The following is a 25,031-nucleotide window of genomic DNA, read 5'->3' as shown; positions in this document are numbered from 1 at the left end:
GGCATCTTTCTTTTACAATTTTTTTCATATTTTCTCAGTCTAAAGAATAATTGAAGCCAATAATTTGTATTTCTACATTTTCCAGGTACGATAAACAGCAAAAACCCATATTATTTGGAAAGGCAAGGACTGATTAGGGATAGTCAGTGTGTGGGAAATCGTGTCTGAAAAACTTGATTCAGTTTTTTGAAGAAATACCGAAGAGGACTGATGAGGGCAGAGCGATAGACGTGATCTGTATGGACTTCAGTAAGGTGTTCAACAAGGTCCCTCATGGGAGACTGGTGAGCAAGGTTAGATCTCACGGAATACAGGGAGAACTAGCCATTTGGATACAGAACTGGCTGGAAGGTAGAAAACAAAGGGTGGTGGTGGAGGGTTGCTTTTCAGACTGGACCTGTGACCAATGGTGTGCCACAAGGATCGGTGCTGGATACACTGCTTTTCATCATTTATGTAAATGATTCGGATGTGAGCATTGGAGGTATAGTTAGTAAGTTTACAGATACCAAAATTGGAGGTATAGTGGACAGCAAAGAAGGTTACCTCTGAGTACAATGGGATCTTGATCAGATTGGCCAACAGGCTAAATGTTTTTCTCGTGAGACTCAGCTTGAAATGTTAGCAAACCTGCTGAATATTTTCAGCACTTTCTGTTTTTATTAAATAAATTGTTCAACACAACAGATAAAAAAAATCAAAAAGGTGTATGGAATGATGACTTATCTCAAGAGGATTGAAATTGAGATGTGAGGAACTGATCTGTTAGTTGCTCAGAGCCCATATGGCCTTCACGTGGAATTCAAACATAGAATGTCTCTTTAGCATAGAATTCACCAGCTTCCAAATCTCCTCACCCCAACCTCATTCCAGGCCCAGCCCTCCCTCTCCACCCCATCTCTTAACCTAACCCTACCTGTCCAAGTTCCTTCCCACTGACCAATCACGCCATCTCCTACCTGCATCCACCAATCCCCACCCCATCCAACCATCCCAACCAGACCCATCCCCTCCCTCGATTTATTTTGCAGCCCCCTTCCCCTCCCTCAGTCCTGCTGAAAGGTTCTCACCTGAAATGTTGACTTCCCTTAGTCTCTTTTGCTGCTTGACCTGCTGTGCTTTTTCCAGCTCAACTTTTTATCCATTCTGACTCTCCAGCATCTGCCGTTCCCGCTACAGGTATCCCCCACGTTATGCCAAATCGCTTTTACGAAAGACCTACTTTGGTACCTGCTTTTGCTAACTGGAAGAGGATTTTCGCTTTTACAAAAAAGCACGACCAGTAAGAGTGGCGCCGCCGAGCGCCTTCCCTGGGAATTACACTAAGTATCTCAGCATCAAACTGCCATAGCTTTGAACTTTTGAACTGTGTCTGTGAGCATCTGTGTTTTTGCTCGATTTATTTTGTGCATCCTGTGCATCCGTGAGCAAGATGTGACCTAAGATATCAAAAAAGCCTAAGAGAGCTTGTAAGGCTGTTACGCTTAGCATAAAACTGGACGTAATTAAGTGTTTTGATCGTGGTCAACGAAATAAAGACATTGTGCATGCGTTGAACTTGCTTGCATCCACCATTCATATGATTTACATGCAGAGAGGAAGAATCTTGAAAGCTGCCGAAGTTACTCAGTTCTGCTAGTAGCGAAGTGGTCCCTTTTAGTTGGCACCAAGCAATGGATAAACTGAAAAGTCGATTGCTTGACTGGATTAATGGGTTTACAAAGCATGGTGTTCCGTTGTTATCTTGTACTTAAGGAGAAATCCAGTTTAATAAACTGAAACAGAAAGCACTGGACGATGGTGTTGAAAGTGTTGCAAAAGTGGAATTTAAAGGTAGTCTTGGGTGGTTTGATCGTTTTTTGAGGCAAGGGCAGCTTCAGAGCTTAAAGGTTACTGGTTAGAGTGCTCCAGCTGATACTGAAGCTGCTGGAAAGTTCCCAGAATAACTGAAGAACATAATTACAGAAGGTGGTTATTCATATAAGCAAGTGTTTAACTGTGACAAAACTGGAACTTATTGGAAAACATTGCCGAGCAAGACATTTATTTTGATAGAAGAAAAGCAGGCTAAGGGACACAAGGCATCGAAGGACAGGTTTATCCTCATGCCTATTATTAACACCACTGGTGATGCTGTCTTTAGGCCTCTACTGGTGTACCATTCAGAAAATCCAAGGGCATTTAAAGGCATTGATAAGAATACACATCCATGTTATATTCTTATTGCCGAATACGACATCGTTGCTGCAACTATGTGACCCAGCCGTAATAGCCACAATTAAGGCTAACTATACACAAAATGTGATACGTTTTATTGTAAATGCCATTGGCAGACAAGGCAACTCCAAAGCATCTTTGTGAGAGATCTGGAAACAGTACAATATAAAATTGTCAATCGCAGAGCTTGGAGATGCTCTTGAGAGGCTCTCGGTGTCGATGAGAAATGGCGTTTGGGAAAACTGTGTCCCGAAGCTGTGAACAATTTTGAAGGCTTCGAACCAACAACAATAACTAAGGCAATAGTGACTTTGGCTAAGGAAGCTGGGTTTCTGGAAGTTGACGATAATGTTGAAGAGGTTTTGGCATCCCGTGACCAAGACCTGACAGATGAAGAGCTGCTGCAATTGCAAAAGGAAAGGATACAAATTGAAACCGAACACACAAGCAAATGGCCCGAAAGTGAAGTCATCCAGGCACTGAACGTGAAGCACTTGTGTGAGATTTTCATTGGGATTGACAGTGCTGCAATGATTGCTGAAAAGTATGACTTTAATTTTGAAAGGGTTTAAAGCAGGTGTGCAGGATGTTTTGAGTGCTTACAAAGAAGTGTATGATAGAAAAATATGTGAAGCTATGCAGTCAAACATACTTTCGTATTTCAAGCCTTCCACATCAGCCACAGCAGGTGATAAATCTCAACCGTCGACATCGAGGTAGACAAACAAAGAAGACAGTGTAGCTGTTAGTGACCTGCCTGCCCTGCTGGATTCAGACAATCATGAGAGGTTAACAGATGACCCTCTTCTTCTCTCTCCTACATTCTAACCTCCGATGGTCTTTACTTTATGTTATTGTTAGTTAAGGTTTTATGTGTTATTTGAGATGATTTGGTACGTTATTTTTTGGGTCTGGGAACACTCAAAAATTTTTCCCATTTAAATTAATGGTAATTGCTTCTTCATTTTACGCCATTTCATAGGTTTCATAGGAACGCTCTACTTTTGGATAGCGGAGACACTTGTATTCCCTTGGCTGGTGCCCCATCTCAGATAATATGTTCAACTGTAGACATTATGCCTTAGAAGAAATACCACAATGATACCAGATTTTAAAGGGTGTATTTATGAGAACAGCTTACATAAATGTTGTGTTTCCTTGAATTTGAAATGTTAAAGAATGCTTATAGTATTTAACATTATGAAAGGATTAGATGACGCAGAAAAGTGAAACTATTTGCTCAGGTTGTGTAATCCTAAAAGGGAAGGATTTAAAAAAAAAATTAGAATCTGTTATCTGGATCCGAAGTCAGAGATCTCTTTTTTTTGCACTGTGGAATTTAGATTTTATAGTGGAAATACAGAACTTACTTTCCTCAAATATTGGGGATGCTAAGTAAGTTAAAATATTCAAGACTACTTGATACATTTTTATCGAGCTAAGGTGTAAAATAAGATATGAATTTAAGTCAGGTAAATGACATTTAATGGTAAACCAGGCTCATGGGCCTGAATGCCTATTCCTGTTCTTAATTTCTTATGAATTTGTGAATGAATCTCATATGGTGTCACACATGGGATGTTGAGAACAGTTTTTAGACAGCTAGTTAGAGAAAAGGTGGATGAAATTAAGATGAGAGGGGATGAAGTTAAGATGCAAAAGGGTCCAGAGAGGCAATTTTTTCAAACACGGGGTGGTGTGTATCTGGAAATGAGTTGCAAGAGGTGGTGGTGGGAGCAAGTACAGTCTCATCTTTTAAGAAACATTTAGACTGGTAACATGGATGGGATAAGTATGGAAGGATATGGACCAAATGCAGGCAAATCAGACTAGTTTAAATTGTGAAAACTGGGCAGCGTAGGCAAGTTGAGCCGAAGAGCCTGTTTACATGCTGTCGACCTTAAAAAAATTTAAAAAGACAATGGTAGGAATAGAATGGAGAGAGCGAAAGGAGGGAATGGGGATAGGAGTAGAAAAATGGCAGCATTAATCAGGGAGAAGGGAAAGGTGATTTTGCATTCATAACAAATTAATAATGAGAACAAATATATGTCAACACTGAAATAATTTCTTTTTCACAAGGAACATATGTTGTATATTCTCTGTTTTTCACACACATGGTGTTGGCGTGTGGAGTGAGAGTTCTTCAGCTGGGTTTTGATGTGCACTAGCCAGCCTCCTACCAGCTAATGACTTCCCGCGTCCTTTGGTTCCCGTGGAAACGGAGATGGTTTCATCCTCGGCGCGGCGGTTTCGACACTGACAGGAGAGCCCGAGGACTCAATTTAAAATAAACTGATAACATAGATGCGGCGCGGGGAAGGGGAGGGGTGCTTTGTTGCGTTTCTGTCAGTGATTTATTTTTTAATAATCGGAGGTGGGACAGATTGTTTAGTGTGGAATGTGTTGCCGGTGTTTTGGGGGGGTGGGAACAGACTGTTGAGTTGAGTGTAGCAGCCACATTGCCCGGGAGGGAGAGGAAGAGGAGGCCAGGCTGGACTCTGACTCAGGTACCAGGGATGGGAGGGAATCTCTCTGCCCGATTGTCAGATAGCGCCTGGAAACCACACTCCCAGGCGATTTCAACCCAAGAGTGTGGCCCAGGATTAGGCCACTGCAGGGGCACGAACACAGGTTTAAGAGGAAACTCTTCAGATCATTTAAAAACAAATATACCACAATATTATGCATGTGTTTTTTTTGTTCCATGGAGATGCACTTTATTTCTCTGTGGCATTTCCATATCCAAATGCATTAATTCAAAACTTTTTTGACACCTTGTGACAATTATTTCTCTCTCAGTCTGATGTTTGGGGATTGTGTGTCTGTCCAGACCCTACACTGAGTTCAGTAATACTGATTTATCTGAAACTGCCTCGGGAGGAGGTATCACGATATTCAAAAAGAATGTGTCAGGAGGTGAAATGCTACAAATCATAGTGGGTCAGGCAGCGTTCGTGGAGAGAGAACAAGCGAACGTTTCGACTCGAGGTAACTGTTCTTCTGACTTGCTCACTCTATATAGATGTTGCCTGATCGTTGTGATTTCCAGCATTTTTTGTTTTCAGTATAGATTCCGGCATCTGCAGTAATTCGCTTCTACAATGTTAAAATCACACAACACCAGGTTATAGTCCAACAGGTTTAATTGGAAGCACACTAGCTTACCGAGCGACGCTCCTTCATCAGGTGGTAGTGGAGGGCTCAATCCTAACACACAGAATTTATAGCAAAAATTTATACTGTTATGTAACTGAAATTATACATTGAAAAATCGATTGTCTGTTAAGCCTTTCATCTGTTAGAATACTGTGATAGTTTCACTTCTTTCATGTGTAAATCACAAAACATTTTTTTAAAAAGTTGCATTCTCGGGTTAGCTGTTAACAATGGTGATAGCTAGACTTAGCTAGACAATGTGTTGAAGATGTTGGCCTCCTGTGTTCTCTGTCTATGCCATGATGTTTAGATTGATTCTAATCTAAAAAGTGATGTAACGGAGTTTTACATGAATTTTTGCAGTTTTTGAGCTCAGAATTCTACATGAATGCATGCAGTTTTTGAGCAATACAATGTAACCCTGCAAGTACAAATTCACCCCACAAAATGTATGTGTGCATGTGGGTCTTTGTCTGTCTGTGTGTGTGTGTCTGTCTGGGTTGGGGGTTGAGAGTGTAAGAAAGTGTATGTGTGTGTGTAGTGAGTGCAGAGTGTCTTAAGTCTGTGATGGGGGCGCATGTGTGAGTGTGGGAGTGTGTGTGTCTCTAAGGGTATGTGTGGGTATCTGTGTGCTTGTCTGTATATATGTGTGTCCGTCTGTATGTGTGTATAGGAGTGCCTGTGTGTGTGTGTAGGAGTATCTGTATGTGTGTAGAGTGCAATGGTGGTCACCTGTAATGTGACATGAACCCAAGGTCCTGGTTGAGGCCCTCCCTATGGGTACCGAACTTAGCTATCAGCCTCTGCTCGGCCACTTTTCTCTGCTGCCTGTCCTGAAGTCCACCTTGGAGTATGGTCACCTGAAGGTCAGAGGTCGAATGTACTGGATCACTGAAGTGTTCCCCAACTGGGAGGGAACACTCCTGTCTGTTGATAGTTGTGCGGTGCCCATTCATCCGTTGTCGTAGCCTTTGCTCAGTTTCCCCAATGTACCATGCCTCTGGGCATCCTTGCCTGCAGTGTATAAGATAGACAACGTTGGCTGAGTCACATGAGTACCTGCCATGTACAAGGTGGGAGATGTCCCCACGCGTAATGGTAGTATCTATGTCCACACTCTGACACGTCTTGCCTACCGTGACAGGGTTGTATGGAGTTATCCTGAGAGCTGTGCAGCTTGCTACGAACAATGATCTGTTTGTGGTTTGGCGGTTGTTTAAAGGCAAGTAGTGGAGGTGTGGTGAGGTGCTCATCCTCATTGATAATGTGTTGCAGGTCACGAAGAACATGGCGTAATTTTTCAGCTCCTGGGAAATACTGAACAATGAAGGGTACCCTGTCGTTGCAGCATGTGTCTGTCTCCTGAGGAGGTCATTATGGTTCCTTGCTGTGGCACGTCGGAACTGGCGGTGGATGAGTTGGGCATTGTACCCCTTGTGAGGGCATCCCTGAGTACTTCCAGGTGTCCGTCATGTTCCTCCTTATCTGAGCAGATCCGGTGTTCGCGTAGGGCTTGTCCATAGGGGATGGCTGTTTTAATATGTTTTGGGTGGAAGCTGGAGAAGTGTAGCATTGTGAGGTTGTCTGTGGGTTTGCGGTAGAGTGTGGTGCTGAGGTGTCCATCCTTGAGACAGATAATCGAGAGTAGTCCATGGTGAGTTTGATGGTGGGATGAAACTTGTTGATGTCACTGTGTAGTTTTATCAGTGACTCCTTGCCATGGGTCCAGAGGAAGAAAATGTCGTCAATGTACCTAGTGTATAATGTTGGTTGGAGATCTTGCATAGAGAAAGAAGTCTTGTTCGAACCAGTGCATAACAATATTGGCATATTGGGGTGCAAATTTGGTCCCCATGCGCTCCGTGAAGAACTGGTTGTCAAAGGTGAAGACGTTGTGATCAAGGATAAAGCGGATGAGTTGTAGGATAGTGTTTGGAGATTGGCAGTTGTTGGTGTTGAGCACTGAGGCTGTTGCCGCGATGCCATCATTGTGGGGGATGCTGGTGGAGAGTGCGGAAACGTCTATTGTGACGAGGAATGTTCCCGGTTCGACTGGTCCGTGGGTGCTGAGTTTCTGTAAGAAATCTATAGTGTCGTGACAGAAGCTGGAAATCCCCTGTACAATAGGTTTCAAGATGCCTTCAACATAGCTGGAGAGATTCTCACACAGGGTCCCATTGCCCGACATGATGGGACGTCCTGGTGTATTGGCTTTGTGTACCTTTGGAAGGCAGTAGAAGTCGCCTACACGTGAAGTACGTGGGATGAGGATGCGTAGGGAACTCTGAAGGACTGGATCCAAAGTTGTGATCGCTGTGTTTAATTCAGGAGTGTGTTCTTTGATCGAATCAGGTGGTAGTTGCCTGTAGTGTTCCTGGTTCCTTGCAGTAATCTGATCTGTTCTGAATGACAATGGCTCCTCCTTTTATCTGCTGGTTTGATGACAATGTTGTGATTGGTTTTGAGAGCCTGGATGGCATTGCGTTGTGAACGGGTGATGTTTCGCTCTACCTTGTGGGTACGGCTGATGAATCTGGCATTTATATATTTCCTGACGGTTTGAGCATAATATTAGAAATGAAAGTAAAAGTTTCTTTCAATACATAAGAAACAAACGACAGGCAAGAGTAGACATTGGGCCACTTCAAACTGGTGCTGGAAGCCAAGTGATGGGAGATAAGGAAATAGCAAGAGAACTTAATAAGTACTTTGCATCAATCTTCACAGTGGAAGACATGAGTAATATCCCAACAATTAAAGGGATTCAGGATGCTGAGTCGAGTATGGTTGCCATTACAAAAGAGAAAGTGCTAGAAAAGTTAAAAGGTCTTAAAATTGATAAATATCCTGGCCCCATTGGGCTACATCCTAGAGTTCTGAGGGAGGTGGCTGAAGAAATAATGGAGGCATTGGTTGAGATCTTTCAAAAGTCACTGCAGTCAGGGAAAGTCCCGGATGATTGGAAGATCACTGTTGTAACCCCCTTGTTCAAGAAAGGATCAAGGCAAAAGATGGAAAATTATAGGCCAATTAGCCTAACCTCAGTTGTTAGTAAAATTCTAGAATCCATCATTAAGGATGAGGTTTCTAAATTCTTGGAAGAGCAGGGTCGGATTAGAACAAGTCAACATGGATTTAGTAAGGGGAGGTCATGCCTGACAAACTTGTTGGAGTTCTTTGAAGAGGTGACAAGTAGGTTAGACCAGGGAAACCCAGTGGATGTGGTCTACCTAGACTTCCAAAAGGCCTTTGATAAAGTGCCACACGGGAGGCTGCTGAGCAAGGTTAGGGCCCATGGTGTTTGAGGTGAGCTACTGGTATGGATTGAGGATTGGCTGTCTGACAGAAGGCAGAGAGTTGGGATAAAAGGTTCTTTTTCGGAATGGCAGCCGGTGACAAGCGGTGTCCCACAGGGTTCAGTGTTGGGGCCGCAGCTGTTTGCATTATATATTAATGATCTGGATGAAGGGGCTGGGGGCATTCTAGCGATGTTTGCCGATGATACAAAGTTAGGTGGACAGGCAGGTAGTACTGAGGAAGTGGGGAGGCTACAGAAGGACCTAGACAGTTTGGAAGAGTGGTCCAGGAAATGGCTGATGGAATTCAATGTGAACAAATGCGAGGTCTTGCACTTTGGAAAAAATAATACAAGCATGGACTACTTTCTAAACAGTGAGAAAATTCGTAAAGCCAAAGTACAGAGGGATCTGGGAGTGCTAGTTGAGGATTCTCTAAAGGTAAACGTGCAGGTTGAGTCCGTGATTAAGAAAGCGAATGCAATGTTGTCAATTATCTAAAGAGGGTTGGAATATAAAAGCACTGTTGTGCTACTGAGACTTTATAAAGCTCTGGTTTGGCCCCATTTGGAGTACTGTGTCCAGTTTTGGTCCCCACACCTCAGTAAGGACATACTGGCACTGGAGCGTGTCCAGCGGAGATTCACACGGATGATCTTGGAGAGGGTGGACGCTAGGAAATTGTTTCCGTTCGGCGAGGAGACTAGGACCTGTGGACACAGCCTTAAAATTAGAGGGGGTAAATTCAGAACAGAAATGCGGAGACATTTCTTCAGCCAGAGAATGGTGGGCCTGTGGAATTCATTGCCGCAGAGTGCAGTGGAGGCTGGAACGCTAAATGTCTTCAAGGCAGAGATTGATAAATTCTTGATGTCACATGGAATTAAGGGCTACGGGGAGAATGCGGGTAAGTGGAGTTGAAATGTCCATCAGCCATGATTGAATGGCGGAGTGGACTCGATGGGCTGAATGGCCTTACTTCCGCTCCTATGTCTTATGGTCAAGCTCAGGGCAGCAGCCCTCTGGTGGGGTCCAAGTTGACACCTTTTTGGTCGCTACTCTACAGATCCCTGTGATGACTGTTCCATTTCATCAGTGGGCTCATTGGGACTACTGCTGATCACACTGATTTTTAACTTTGTACACCCCAGTCCAACATCGGCATCTCCAAATCACCTCTACAATGTGTTAGTGTTCTCGAACTGTGACTGGCGTCACTGGAGAGTAATCTGCTGAACTCTTAACAGGATAGCCACTACTTCTCATGGTTATCAAGTAAGGAATTGTTAAGCCTTTGCTTGACTCTCCTAGACCCCAAACGTCGAAGGTGATTTGAAATGGCTACTCCAAATGCAGAGTTTCCTCTTAACGTTTGTGGTTGATTTTATGTTGGTAAAATGATTTTAATTTAAAATAAAAATTCAACACTTGTATGCATGTAATGAATTTGATTCAAGTCGGATCTCAGTGCGAGGAAAAGAGGATGTTCCTTTTTGGTTTCCATTTCCAGTTGCAGCTGAATGATTTTCCTTATTTTCTAAACTGGGAAATTCACTTACTGTAACTCTAATGATTAGTCCTTATAAAAATAAATAAAAAGGTTAGCCAGACATGGCGGTGCTTGCTGTAATTACAATATGTAAGAGTTTTGGAGAGCATTTCAATCCCCATACAAGAAAATCGATGGTAGGTATCTGCACCTTGAGCGACATTGGCTCAGAGTGTTAGTGGAATCTGAACTGCAAACATTTTGAGGTGTTGAGAGAGAGAAAGTTACCTGGAGTCTTTGTTCTTGGAGGTAGTCATAACATTTAGAACATAGAACATTACAGCGCAGTACAGGCCCTTGGCCCTTGATGTTGCACCGACCTATCATACCAATCTGAAGCCCATCTAACCTACACTATTCCATGTACGTCCATATGCTTGTCCAATAACGACTGAAATGTACTTAAAGTTGGCAAATCTACCACCGTTGCAGGCAAAGCATTCCATGCCCTTACTACTCTCTGAGCAGTAAAACCTTACAGTTACAGATTAAGTAAAACCTTACAGTTTGTCAATGGTCAGGGACAGGATGGTGTGAATGTAAGCAGGATTTAGTGACTGTAAAATCACAGAATTGTTACAGAAGAGGATCATTTGGTCAAGCATGTCTGCACCAACTCTTCACATGAATGCCCCATCTTTTACCGACGCTCTTGCTCATTTTTTTCTGTTTAAGTAATAATACAATGCCTTTTGACTACCTCTAGTGAACCTGCACTCGTCACACTTTAAGACAGTGCGTTACAGGCCTGAGCCACTAGTGTGAAAAAGTTTGTTCTCACCTTGTGTTTGTATCTTTTGCAGATCACTATAAATCTGAGTCTTCTTATTCTTGATTCTTTTACGAGCAAATATAGTTTCTCCCAGTTTACTGTATTCAATTCCCTCATCATGAACACACCTATCAGATTTCTTCCTCGCTTTCTTCTCTTCAAGATGAACAGTTCCAACTTCTGCAATCTATCCTTGTAACTGAAAGTTCTGATCCCTGGAAATAATTATGTGAATCCCTTCTGCATTCTCTCCAAAGTGTTCATATGCCTCCTACAGTGATGCCCAGACTGTACACAGCACTTTAAGTGAGGTATAATAGATGACCTTTGAATTCATTATTACTTCCTTTATCTGGTGCTCTATCCCTAACTGATAAAGCCCAGCATACTGTATACTTTGTTAACCGGTCTCTCCATGTGTCCTACTACCTTCAATGATCTGACTATTCCTGTAACCTCTTTAGAATTGTACTTCATAGTCTTTCAGTGTTCTTCATGTTAACTTAAATCTATGTGTTGAACATCCTCTGCCACCAATCTGCCCAGGCAACCGTTGTTTGAAGTTGTACACTGTCCTCAAGGTTTACAATGCTTTGCAGTTTCATATAATCTGCGGTCTTGATGATGGAGGATTCTTGGGACTTGTTACCTATTTGGATGAGAGGAAGGATTGCAGAGTGGGTGGACAAACTGACCAGAGCACAATAGTCCAGGGAACTCATTCAAGTAGGGATTGGAGAAGTGAAAAGGAATGTGGCTATGATGGCTATCAGTATTAGTCATGGGAATGAATACTGTCTTCTGGAACTAACTTGGTGTTCTGAAAGTTGTGTTGCCAGCCAGTGGCAGGTTTAACTGTAAATAGTTGAGGCTGGAGATCAAGTGATAGGTGAAGAATCCCATTGTTGTGTTCATGGAGGAACCAGTGACCTAGCTAGAACTAGGAATGATGTTCTGCTGAAAAGTTTAGGAATATTGGGGTCTAATTAAAATCCCAAATCCATAAAAGTAATAAATTATAGATTGTTACCGGTGCCGTGGATGAATTAGTGTAGGATCAAGGAGATCAAGAGAATTAAATTGTTCAAAGATTGGACTGGAACTGAGGAGTTTTGATTCATTGCAGCAGTACTGGAGGCACTGGCACCAGTACCTGAGAAGTAGGAAGCTGTCTTGTTTGGACGAGCTTTACATAAACTAGGATGGGAGGAACATCCTGGTGAATCATAAAAGTAGGGCTGTGGATAGGGTTTAAGCTGTGGGAGAGATCAGAGAATGCAGAAGAGATTCACATAAATATTTCTAGGGATTAGAACTTTCAGTTACAAGGATAGATTGCAGAAGTTGGAACTGTTCATCTTGAGGAGAAGAAAGCGAGGAAGAAATCTGATAGATGTGTTCATGATGAGGGAATTGAATACAGTAAACTGGGAGAAACTATATTTGCTCATAAAAGAATCAAGAATGAGAAGACTCAGATTTATAGTGATCTGCAAAAGATACAAACACAAGGTGAGAACAAACTTTTTCACACTAGTGGCTCAGGCCTGTAACGCACTGTCTTGGTAATTTAGATTTTAAAATGTCAAGGTGTCAATAGCAGTGTAATGATTTGTGCAGAATGTGATAGGAAGGGACAGAGAGTCTAACAGTATTAATCTATTTGTAAATCTTGTCCAAGCTGTGAATAGTCATTTAAAAAAATAAATTTAAATCTCTTTTTATTTGAGTACGTGAAGCATGTGTAACAAAATGGTGATACAAATAGAGATAAATAAGTTTAATGTAATACTGTTGGGAAGTGACGGTTGCAAAGGGGCTAAGTTTAGAAGGGAAATAACTATTACATTGTCCACAATATTTCAAAAAGACGGAATGGAAAAGGAGGAGGAGTATCTAAGATTTGATGACGTATATTCTTGGGATCTGAAAGAAACAGTGGATGTAATGGCTATGATTTTCCAAAACTCCTTAGATTCTAGAATGTTCCGAGTTGATTAAGGTGATGTTAGAACCCTCACTGATTTTTCATCATTATTATTTTATTCTTTTATCAGCTCACTATTTCCCAGGTGCTAGTTGGTACCAGTGAGATTAATACATGGGAATTGCTGCCAGCAAGCCTGGAAATAATCATAAAGATACTAAAGTTTAAAATTAAGTAAACGTATGAATATAAATAAAGATACAAGTGAGATCAGTCTCTACTATCATTGCAGTTTTGAAGAATCTCTTTCTGAAGTGAAGTGCTTTAAAGCATGAATTCATACTCAGCAGATGTAGTAGCTTTTTTTGTTGAATAGTTAAGGTGCATACCATAAGTGCACTGTAGAACAAGTCCTGGTTGTGAACGGATGTGTCTTTATTTTCCCTTTACAGTGTAGTATTTTGCTGCAGTTTTTAACATGCCTGCGTTATGGTGTTCAGATTAGATTACATTCCTTACAGGGGGGAAACAGGCCCTTCGGCCGAACCAGTCCACACCGTCCCTCTGAAGAGTAACCCACCCAGACCCATTTCCCTCTGACTAAGTACCTAACACTATGAGCAATTTAACCTGCACATCTTTGGACTAGGGGAGGAAACCGGAGCACCTGGTGCAAACTCCACATAGACAGTTGCCTGTGGCCGGAATCGAACCTGGAACCCTGGTGCTGTGAGGCAGCAGTGCTAACCACTGAGCCACCATGCCACTGGATGACATTTCTCGAAAAGGCTATTTCCAGCAAGCTGAATCACAATTGAATGAAATGGCTACAAATGTTAATTTTGATAAATCATTGTTTCATAAAGCAAGGTAGGTTAGGCTGGAATTCCTTGTGATGTCTCTCTTGAATCGAATTTCACGTTGCAGAAGTTTTTGAGGGTTCAATGGACAATTTTGGAATCTTTAGATTATTTCATAACCTTTTGCAATTACGCTTTAAGATTACACAGTCTGATTGTCCACTTTTGGCTGGATCCATAAGTGGTTTCTGGGAATCATTTTGTACGATTCCTTGTGTTTTTTTATAAACGTAGTTTAGCTTTCTTTCCAAAACATTGAATATAATCACACATTTTTGACACAAATTAGACTTTCTGTCAGCTGTGGCTCCATCTTAGCATCCTACCTCTGATTCAGAAGATTGTGAATTCTAGCACATTTGAACACACAAATCTAGATGGATACTCCATTGCACTCCTTTGGAATTAGGAGCACGGGACTAGGATATCATAGCAATTACAGAAACATGGCTCAGGCATGGACAGGACTGGCAGCTTAATGTTCCTGGATACAAATGCTACAGGAAGGACAGAAAGGGAGGCAAGAGAGGAGGAGGAATGGTGATTTTGATAAGGGACAGTATTACAGCTGTACTAAGGGAGCATATTAGACTATAAAACCATAAGCTGAAAATGTGTTACTGGAAAAGCGCAGCAGGTCAGGCAGCATCCAAGGAACAGGAGAATCGACGTTTCAGGCATCAGCCATAAAACCATAAGTCATAGGAGTGGAAGAAAGGCCATTCAGCCTATTGAATCCACTCTGCCATTCAATCATGGCTGATGAGCATTTCAATACCACTCTCCCCGTATCCCTTAATTCCGTGCGAGATTAAGAATTTATCAGTCTCTGCCTTGAAGACGTTTAACGTCCCGGCCTCCACTGCACTCCGTGGCAATGAATTCCACAGGCTCACCAGTCTGGCTGAAGAAATGTCTCCTCATTTCCGTTTTAAATTGACCCCCTCTAATTCTAAGGCTTTGCTTACGGGTTCTAGTATCCCTGCCTGATGGAAACAAATCTCCAGTGTCCACCCTTTCTAAGCCATGCATCATTTTATAAGTTTCTACTGGATCTCCCCTCAACCTTCTAAACTCGTAATGAAACCAATCCCAGGATCCTCAGTTATTCATCGTACGTTAGGCCTACCATTCCAGGGATCATCAGTGTGAATCTCTGCTGGGCACGCTCCAATGCCAGTATGTCTGTCCTGAGGTATGGGGCCCAAAACTGGACACGGTATTCTAAATGGGGCCTAACCAGAGCTTTATAAAGTCTCAGTAGCACATCGCTGCTTTTACATTCCAACCCTCTTGAGATAAATGACAACATTACATTTGCTTTCTTAACCATGGGCTCAACCTGCAAGTCAACCTTTAGAGAATTGTGGACTAGCACTCCCAGATACCTTTGTACTTTGGCTTTCGGAATTTTCTCATCGTTTAGAAAATAGTCAGTTCCTGTGTTTTTTTTTCTGAAGTGCAAGACCTCACATTTGCTCACATTGAATTTCATCAGCCAATTCTTGGGTCACTCTCCTAAACTGCCTAAATCTTTCTGCAGCCTCCCCACCTCCTCAGAACTTTCTGCCTGTTCGACTAACTTCGTATCATCAGCGCACTTAGCCTGAATGCCCCCAGTCCCTTCATCCAGATCATTAATATATAAAGTGAACATCTGCGGCCTCAACACTGAACCCTGTGAGACACCACTTGTCATGAGCTGCCATTCCGAAAAAGAACCTTTCATCCCAACTCTCTGCCTTCTGTCAGACAGCCAATCCTCAATCCATGCCAGTAGCTCACCTCGAACACCATGGGCCCTCACCTTACTCAGCAGCTTCCTGTGAGGCACCTTATCAAAGGCCTTTTGGATGTCTAGGTAGATAACATCCACTGGGTTTCCCTGGTCTAACCTACTTGTTACCTCTTCAAAGAATTCTAACAGGTTTGTCAGGCACAACCCCCCCTTACTAAATCCATGCTGACTTTTTCTAATCTGACCCTGCACTCCCAAGAATTTAGAAATCTCATCCTTAACGGTGGATTCTTGAATTTTACCTACAACTGAGATTAGACCAATCGGCCTATAATTTTCCATCTTTTGTCTTGATCCTTTCTTGAACAAGAGGGTTACAACAGCAATTTTCCAATCATCTGGAACTTTCCCTGATTCCAGTGATTTTTGAAAGATTACAGCCAAAGCATCAGCCACCTCCCTCAGAATTCTAGGATGGAGCCCCTCGGGGGCAGCAGATATATCAATTTTTAGACCTTTTAGCTTTTCTAGCACCTTCTCTTTTGTAATGGCTACCATAGTCAACTTTGACCCTTGACTTTCCTTAACTGTTGGGATATTACTCACATCTTCCACTGTGAAGACTGACACAAAGTATTTCTTAGATTCTTCAGGTATTTCCTTATCTCCCGTCCCTAACCTTCCTGCATCAATTTGGAGCGGCCCAATTTCTACTTTTGCCTCTCGTTTCTTATGTACTGAAAGAAACTTTTACTATCATTTCTAATATTACTGGCTAGCTTACCTTCATATTTGATCCTCTTCTTCCTTATTTCTCTCTTTGTTATCCTCTGTTTGTTTTTGTAGTCTTCCTAATCTTCTGATTTCCCAGTGCTGTTAGCCACTTTATAAGCTCTGTCTTTTTCTATGACACATTTCCTGACTGACTTTGTCAGCCATGGATGTTTAATCCACCCACACCTCCCGGATAATCTTTCTTTTCTTTGGGATTAACCTCTGTACTGTGTCCTCGTTTACACCCAGAAACTCCTTCCCCACTAGGCTCTGCTTCCAGTTGATTTTCGTCAGTTCCTCTCTCATGCCCTTGTAATTATCTTTATTTAACTGTAACACCATTCCATCTGATTTGCCTTCTCTGTTTCACCTGCAGACTGAACTTTACCATATTATGATCGCTGCCTCCTAAGCATTGCCTTACTTTAAGGTCTTCTATAAAGTCTGACTCATTACATAGTACTAAGTCCAGAATAGCCTGCTCCCTTGTGGGCTCCATCAAAAGCTCTTCCAAAAAAGCCATCCTTTAAGCATTCCATGATTTCCCTTTCTTTGGATCCATTAACAACATTATTCACCCAATCAATTTGCATATTGAAATTCCCCATGATCATTGTGACCTTGCCTTTCTGACATGCCCCATCTATTTCCTGGTATATCATGCGCCCCTGGTCTTGACCATTGCTGGGAGGTCTGTACATAACTCCCATTATGGTTTATTTGCCTTTGTGCTTCCTCAACTCCATCCACACAGACTCCACATCATCTGACCCCATGTCATTTAGTGCCATATATTTAATTTCATTCTTAACTGACCAGGCAATCCTGCCCCCTCTGCCCACCTCCCTGTCTTTTCGACAAGTTGTATTGCCGGAATACATCCAGGGAAGTTATTTGGGCGGAACTGAGAAATAAGAAAGGGATGATCACCTTATTGGGATTGTATTATAGACCCCCTAATAGTCAGCAGGAAATTGCGAAACAGATCTGTAAGGAAATCTCCGTTGTCTGTAAGAATTATAGGGTGGTTATGGTAGGGGATTTAACTTTGCAAACATCGACTGGGACTGCCATAGTGTTAAGGGTTTAGATGGAGAGGAATTTATTACGTATGTACAAGAACATTTTCTGATTCAGTATGTACATGTACTGATGAGAGAAAGTGTAAAACCTGACCTACTCTTGGGAAACAAGACAGGGCAGGTGACTGAGGTGTCATTGAGGGAGCACTTTGGGACCAGTGACTATAATTCTATTAGTTTTAAAATAGTGGTGGAAGACGATAGACCAGATCGAAAAGTTGTAAGCCTAAACTGAAAAAAGGCCAATTTTGATGGTATTAGGCAAGAACTTTCAAAAACCGATTGGGGGGCAGATGTTTGCAGGTAAAGGGACAACTGGAAAATGGAAAATATGTCAGGTATAGACAGGATAGATGGAGTGAATCCCTAGACTATAAAGGCAGTAGGCGTATACATAAGAGGGAAATCAGGAGAGCAAATGGGGGACATGAGATAGCTTCGGCAAATAGAATTAAAGAGATACCAAACGGTTTTTACACATATATTAAGGACAAAAGGGTAACTAGAGAGAGAATAGGGCCCAAAGGAGAAAGTGAGGACTGCAGATGCTGGAGATCAGAGCTGAAAAATGTGTTGCTGGAAAAGCAAAGCAGGTCAGACAGCATCCAAGGAGCAGGAGAATCGATGTTTCAGGCATAAGCCCTTCTTCAGGAATGAGGAAGGTGTGCCAAGAAGGCTAAGATAAAAGGTAGGGAGGAGGGGCTTGGGGGAGGGGCACTGGGAATGCGATAGGTGGAAGGAGGTTAAGGTGAGGGTGATAGGCCGGAGTGGAGGTGGGGGCAGAAAGGTCGGGAAGAAGATTGCAGGTCAAGAAGGCGGTGCTGAGTCCGAGGATTGGGACTGAGATAAGGTGGGGGGAGGGGAAATGAGAAAGCTGGAGAAATCTGCATTCATCCCTTGTGGTTGGAGGGTTCGTAGGCGGAAGATAAGGCGCTCTTCCTCCAGGCATCGTGTTGCCATGATCTGGCAATGGAAGAGGCCAAGGACCTGCATGTCCTTGGCGGAGTGGGAGGAGGAATTAAAGTGTTCAGCTATGGGGCGGTTGGGTTGGTTGGTGCGGGTGTCCCAGAGGTGTTCTCTGAAACATTCCGCAAGTAGGCGGCCTGTCTCCCCAATGTATAGGAGGCCACATTGGGTGCAGCAGATGCAGTAAACGATGTGTGTGGAGGTGCAGGTGAATTTGTGACGGATATAGAAGGATCCCTTGGGGCCTTGGAGGGAAGTGAGGGGGGAGGTGTGGGCCCAAGTTTTGCATTTCTTGCGGTTGCAGGGGAAGGTGCCGGGAGTGGAGGTTGGGTTGGTGGGGGTGTGTGGACCTGACGAGGGAGTCGCGGAGGGAGTGGTCTTTCTGGAACGCTGATAGGGGAGGGGAGGGAAATATATCCTTGGTGGTGAGGTCTGTTTGGAGTTGGTGGAAATGATGAAGGATGATACGATGTATCTGGAGGTTGGTGGGGTGGTAGGTGAGGACCAGATTCTGGATTAGTGGTGCTGGAAGAGCACAGCAGTTCAGGCAGCATCCAAGGAACTTCGAAATTGACGTTTTGGGCAAAAGCCCTTCATCAGGAATAAAAAGGACCAGTGGGGTTCTGTCCTGGTGCCGATTGGAGGAGGGGGGTTCAAGGGCGGAGAATCGGGAAGTGGAGGAGATGCAGTGGAGAGCATCGTCAATCATGTTTGAGGGGAATTTGCGGTCTTTGAAGAAGGAGGCCATCTGGGTTGTTCGGTATTGGAATTGGTCCTCCTGGGAGCAGATGCGGCGGAGACGAAGGAACTGGGAATATGGGATGACGTTTTTACAGGGGGCAGGGTTGGAGGAGGTGTAATCTAGGTAGCTGTGGGAGTTGGTTGGTTTATAGTAAATGTCGGTCGGTCGCCCGAGATAGAAATGTAGAGATCTAGGAAGGGGAGGGAGGAGTCTGAGGCGATCCAGGTAAATTTGAGGTCGGGGTAAAAGGTGTTAGTAAAGTGGATGAACTGTTCAACCTCCTCGTGGGAGCACGAGGTAGCGCTGATACAGTCATTGATGTAGCGGAGGAAAAGGTTGGGGGTGATGCTAGTGTAGCTGCGGAAGATGGACTGTTCCACATATCCTATGAAGAGGCAGGTATAGCTGGGGCCCATGCGGGTGCCCATGGCTACTCCTTTGGTTTGGAGGAAGTGGGAGGATTGGAAGGAGAAGTTGTTCAGAGTGAGGACCAGTTCAGTCAGTCGAAGGAGGGTGTCACTGGAAGGGTACTGGTTGGGTTAGTGGGAGAGGAAGAAGTGGAGGGCTTTGAGGCCTTCGTGATGGGGGATGGAGGTGTATAGGGACTGGAGTCCATAGTGAAGATAAGGCATTGGGGACCGGGGAAGCGAAAATCATGGAGGAGGTGGAGGGCGTGGGTGGTGTCCCGAACATAGGTGGGGGGTTCTTGGACTAAGGGGGACAGGACCGTGTTGAGGTATGCAGAGATGAGTTCGGTGGGGCAGGAGCAGGCTGAGACAATGGGTCGGCCGGGGCAGTTAGGTTTGTGGATTTTGGGCAGGAGGTAGAAACGGGTGGTGCGGGGTTGTGGGACTATGAGGTTGGAGGCAGTGGATGGGAGATCCCCTGAGGTAATGAGGTTATGGATGGTCTAGGAGATGATGGTTTGGTAGTGGGAGGTGGGGTCATGGTCAAGGGGCAGTAGGAGGAGGTGTCCGCGAGCTGACGTTTAGCCTCAGCAATGTAAAGGTCGGTGCGCCAAACTACCACCGCCCCTCCCTTGTCTGCCGGTTTGATAGTGAGGTTGGGATTGGAGCAGAGAGACTGGAGGGCTGCACATTGTGAGGGTGAGAGGTTGGAGTGGGTGAGAGGGGTGGACAGGTTGAGGCTGTCAATGTCGTGGTGGCAGTTGGCTATGAAGAGATCGAGGGTGGGTAAGAGGCCAGCACGGGGTGTCCAGGTGGATGGGATGTGTTGGAGGTGGGAGAAGGGGTCGTCAGAGGGTGGGCAAGTTTAGGGCCCCTCAAAGATCAGCAAGGCAGCCTTTGTGTGGAGTAGTAGGAGATGCGGGAGATACTAAGCGAGTATTTTGCATCAGTGTTTACTGTGGAAAAGGACACAGAAGATATAGAAAGTAGGGAACTTAAAAGACCCAGTACAATCCATGGACAAAAGCAACATTATCTATAAAATTCCATGCAAGGACTGCCACAAGCACTACGTAGGACAATCAGGAAGAAAGTTAGCCACCAGGATACACAAACACCAGCTAGCCACAAAAAGACACGACCCCCTCTCCCTCATAGCCCTACATACGGATGAAAAAAACCACCATTTCGACTGGGACAACACATCTATCCTGGGACAGGCTAAGCAAAGACATGCCAGAGAATTCCTAGAGGCCTGGCACTCCAACCACAACGCCATAAACAAGCACATAGCTCTAGATGCCATCTATCAACCCCTCAGAAAACAAACAGGAAATGACATCACCACAAACTCCAGGAACCCCATCCAGGAGAAAGATATAAATAGAAAGCAGGAGACAACAGCTTCGCTTCACTTGGAGGTTGCCACTGATGATGTTACCTAGCCAGGTAATGAAACGTCTGGATATCAAACCTGTAGCTCAACGAGCAAACCTACACCCTATAGTAGATGGCAATATCTTGAAAAAAGTCCATATTACAGAGGAGGAAGTGCTGGCTGTCTTGAAACACGTAAAAGTGGATAAATCCCCAGGACCTGATCAGGTGTACTCTACAACTCTGTGAGAAACTAGGGAAATGATTGCTGGGCCTCTTGCTGAGATATTTGTATCATCAATAGTCACAGGTGAGGTGCCGGAAGACTGGAGGTTGGCTAACGATGTGCCACTATTTAGGAAAGGTGGTAAGGACAAACCAAGGAACTGTAGACCGGTGAGGATCAACTAGGAGAAAGTGAGGACTGCAGATGCTGGAGACTAGAGTTGGAAAGTGTGGTGCTGAAAAAGCATAACAGGCCAGGCAGCATCCGAGGAGCAGGCGAATCGACGTTTCGGGCATAAGCCCTTCTTCATTCCTGAAAAAAGGCTTATGCCCGAAATGTCGATTCTCCTGCTCCTCATATGCTGCCTAGCCTGCTGCGCTTTTCCAGCACCACACTTTCCAACTGTCGACCGGTGAGCCTGACATCGGTGGTGGGCAAATTGTTGGAGGGAATCCTGAGGGTCAGGATGTGCATGTATTTGGAAAGGCAAGGACTGATTAGTGATAGTCAACATGGCTTTGTGTGTGGAAAATCATGTCTCACAAAGTTAATTGAGTTTTGTGAAGAAGTAACAAAGAGGATAGATAAAGACAGAGTGGTAGATGTGATCTATATGGACTTCAGTAAGGCGTTCGACAAGGTTCCTCGTGGGAGACTATTTAGCAAGGTTAGATCTCATGGAGAACTAGCCATTTGGATACAAAATTGGCTCAATATAGAAGACAGAGGGTAGTGGTGGAGGGTTGTTTTTCAGACTGGAGGCCTGTGATCAGTGAAGTGCCACAAAGATCAGTGCTGGGTCCCCTGCTTTTCGTCATTTATATATATGATTTGGATGTGAGTATAAAATATATAGTTAGTAAGTTTGCAGATGACACCAAAATTGGAGATGTAGTGGACAGTGAAGAAGGTTACCTCAGATTACAATGGGATCTTGATCAGTTGGGCCAGTGGGCTGAGGAGTGGCAGATGGAGTTTAATTTAGATAAATGTGAGGTGCTGCATTTTGGTAAAGCAAATCTTAGCAGGACTTATACACTTAATGGTAAGGTCCTGGCAAGTTTGCTGAACAAAGAGACCTTGGAGTGTAGATTCATAGTTCATTAAAAGTAGAGTTGTAGGTAGATAGGATAGTGAAGAAGGTGTTTGGTATGTTTTCCTTTATTGGTCAGTGTATTGACTACAGGAGTTGGGAGATCATGTTGCACCTGTACAGGACATTGATTAGACCAGTTATGGAATATTGCGTGCAATTCTGGTCTCCTTCCTATTGGAAGGATATTGTGAAACTTGAAAGGGTTCAGAAAATGTTTGCAAGGATGTTGTCAGGATTGGAGGATGAGCTATAAGCAGAAGTTGAATAGGCTAGGGTTGTTTTCCCTGGATTGTTGGAGGGTTATCAAATCATGAGGGTAAATAGACAAGGTCTTTTTCCTGAGGTGGGGGAGTCCAGAACTAGAGGGCATAGGTTTAGGGTGAGAGGGAAAAGGTATAAAAGAGACCTAAAGGGCACCATTTTCACGCAGAGGATGATGTGTGTGTGGAATGGGCTGCCAGAGGAAGTGTTGGAGTCTGGTACAATTGCAACATTTAAAAGGCATCTGGATGGGTATATGAATAGGAAGGGTTTGGAGGCTTATGGGCCATGGGCTGGCAGGTGGGACTAGATTGGGTTGGGATATCTGTTTGGCATGGGCGAGTTGGACCAAAGGGTCTCTTTCTGTGCTGTTATTATCCATATGACTCTAAATGCTGCATTGTTGGAGGGGTCGCCTTTAGAATTAAACATCAAACTGAGGTCTTTCCTTCTCAGTGCAACTTAAAAGATACCTTGTCATCATTTGAACAAGCTGAAAATGTGTTGCTGGAAATTTCATTTGAACAAGAGCAGGCAGTTTCCTTCAAGTATCCTGACAATGTTTATCTCTTAACCAATACCATTGAAACAAATTAACTCTTTATTATCACTTTAGTTTGTGGGATCTTGCTCTGCAGAATTTTTTCCATATTTCCTACATTTTAACAGTGTGAACAGCAAAATTACTTAATACTGTAAAGTACTTGTTAACTAGGTGTAAAGTGTTTTGAATATCCTGATCGTGATGGGCTTTTAAGCTCTAAGTCTTTCTAACATGAATTTACTGCCAATTTTCTCCACAGTTTCTTCCTTTGCTCTGCTGTGTTTTCATTAGTTTGTGTATAGTTGTTAATTCCCTGCCTTCTGAAAGGGCAATCTGTGTTTTGGCTTTGCAGCCATTTGACTTGCACAATACTGCTTTCACCTGTTAACTCTGGGCACTTTCAAAACTACTCCCTGCACTTTGGAAATGATCCTCAGCCATGTGTGATGTTTCAAAACTTGCAGAAAATATGACAAACAGACCATTGTGGCTCCGAATGAATTGTAGTCTGTCCACCCAGCCATATGAAATTAGATCAGTTTTCTGCTGTTGAGCAGAAATGGATGGCTTCAAAAAGCTTGTAAGAGGATCAGTTGAGACACAGTATTGGAATGGCGCAGAAGGAACATGTCAAGAGTTTGAGCAAAAGCAAGATTTGGAATGAAGACCCTTTCTTGGAATCAAGCTGAATAATATATTTTAAATAAATTTGTAACAGCGTTCTCTAATTGAGTTCTGAAGAAGGATCACCGAACTGAATGTTGACTCTGCTTTCTCTCCACAGATGTTCTCAGACCTTCTGAGTTTCTCCAGCAATTTCAATTTTTGTGTTAGATTTCCAAGATCTATGTTCTTTGTTTCATTTATTCTCTGTATTAATTCCTGGATAGTAGCTGATTATCTTGGAGGGGTTTGTGTAGTATGCCTCCATCTGAGCCAGAAGCTTTGGGTTCAAGTCCCACCCCAGGATGTTGCCCAAAAAAGGTATGTTCATCATGGAGCCAGTTAGGTCGAGTGTCAACCTGTGAATCCTTCTAACAAGTACCAATGGCAGGTAGTAAAAACAGGAGAGACCCTGGCCAGCCATGTGATGGAAAGTATATTGGAATCTTTATTATCATTTTTCTCTATAGCTCCAGACTTCAATATGCATGAAAACATTCATGTTGCTGCAGCAACCCAGCCTCCCTTCATGAACTATAACACCTCACCACCATCTTCTTCACTTCAATTTACAAACACAGCAAGATTCTACAACAGCAATGAGATAAATGGTCTGTTTAACTGGTTTACTGGTGTTGATTGAGGAATAAATGTTGCTCAGACCACCAGGCAACTCCCTGGTCTTTTCTGAATAGGGCCATGTAATGTTTTACATCCCAGTGGGATATTTCAATTGAATGTATAATCTGAAAGATGGATCTCTGAAAGGTCAGCAAAACCCCAGTACTGCATTGAAATATCAGTTTAAGTTGTATGCTCAAATCTCTGAAGTAGGATTTGAACCTTCACCTTTCCGACCTTGTGATAGTTGAGCCTCTGAGTCGAGGCTGACTGATTTGGATTCTGAAAGTTTACAATTTTGGTCTAACTTGGAAATGCATATGTATATGTTAACCTTTTGTCCTCCATCGATGGTCTCTCCATCTCATATCTTGTTTTGCTTGTATTATCTTTTTCATACTCCCAAGTTGGGAATGTGTAAATAGTATTAATAATCTACGTAATTTAGAACCAAAAAAATGATAATCGAAAGACATTTAATCAAATGAATAGCATGGGGAAAATGAGCAAAATAGATGTATTGTCACTTGCTACTCAAAGGAATCACTTACAGTAAAATTATTTACCAATATTATTGCAAAATGGTTTGACAGCAGATTATTAGCCTGTTTTGCACTGTGCCCAGTCATCTAATCACTTGTTCTTTGGCTGAGAGCAGTTAACTCAGCATAGATGAAGGTCTTCCTGCTTTTGAAGGTGTGCAAAGGGCCAGTCTTGTCATTTTGTCAGGTGTGTTTTTGCAAGTATTTCCAGT

The 25,031-nt window shown here is 43.3% G+C and overlaps 1 protein-coding gene across 2 annotated transcripts in view; it reads left to right on the top strand.

The window, feature by feature from the left end:
• Window positions 1-4,646: 4,646 nt before the first annotated feature.
• Window positions 4,647-25,031, top strand: part of cmss1 (cms1 ribosomal small subunit homolog) — a 367,856-nt gene continuing 347,471 nt past the window's right edge. The window contains exon 1 of one of the 2 annotated variants that reach the window (XM_072585432.1): window positions 4,647-4,727. The gene's annotated coding sequence lies outside the window, so the exon portion shown is untranslated. The remainder of the gene's footprint in view (window positions 4,728-25,031) is intronic. The other variant, XM_072585433.1, reaches the window with a different exon arrangement.

Source organism: Chiloscyllium punctatum, chromosome 15 (assembly GCF_047496795.1).
Source record: "Chiloscyllium punctatum isolate Juve2018m chromosome 15, sChiPun1.3, whole genome shotgun sequence".
Classification (NCBI taxonomy): Eukaryota; Metazoa; Chordata; class Chondrichthyes; order Orectolobiformes; family Hemiscylliidae; genus Chiloscyllium; species Chiloscyllium punctatum.
Note: the sequence above shows the minus strand (reverse complement) of the source record. Positions and strands in the feature narration are given on the sequence as shown.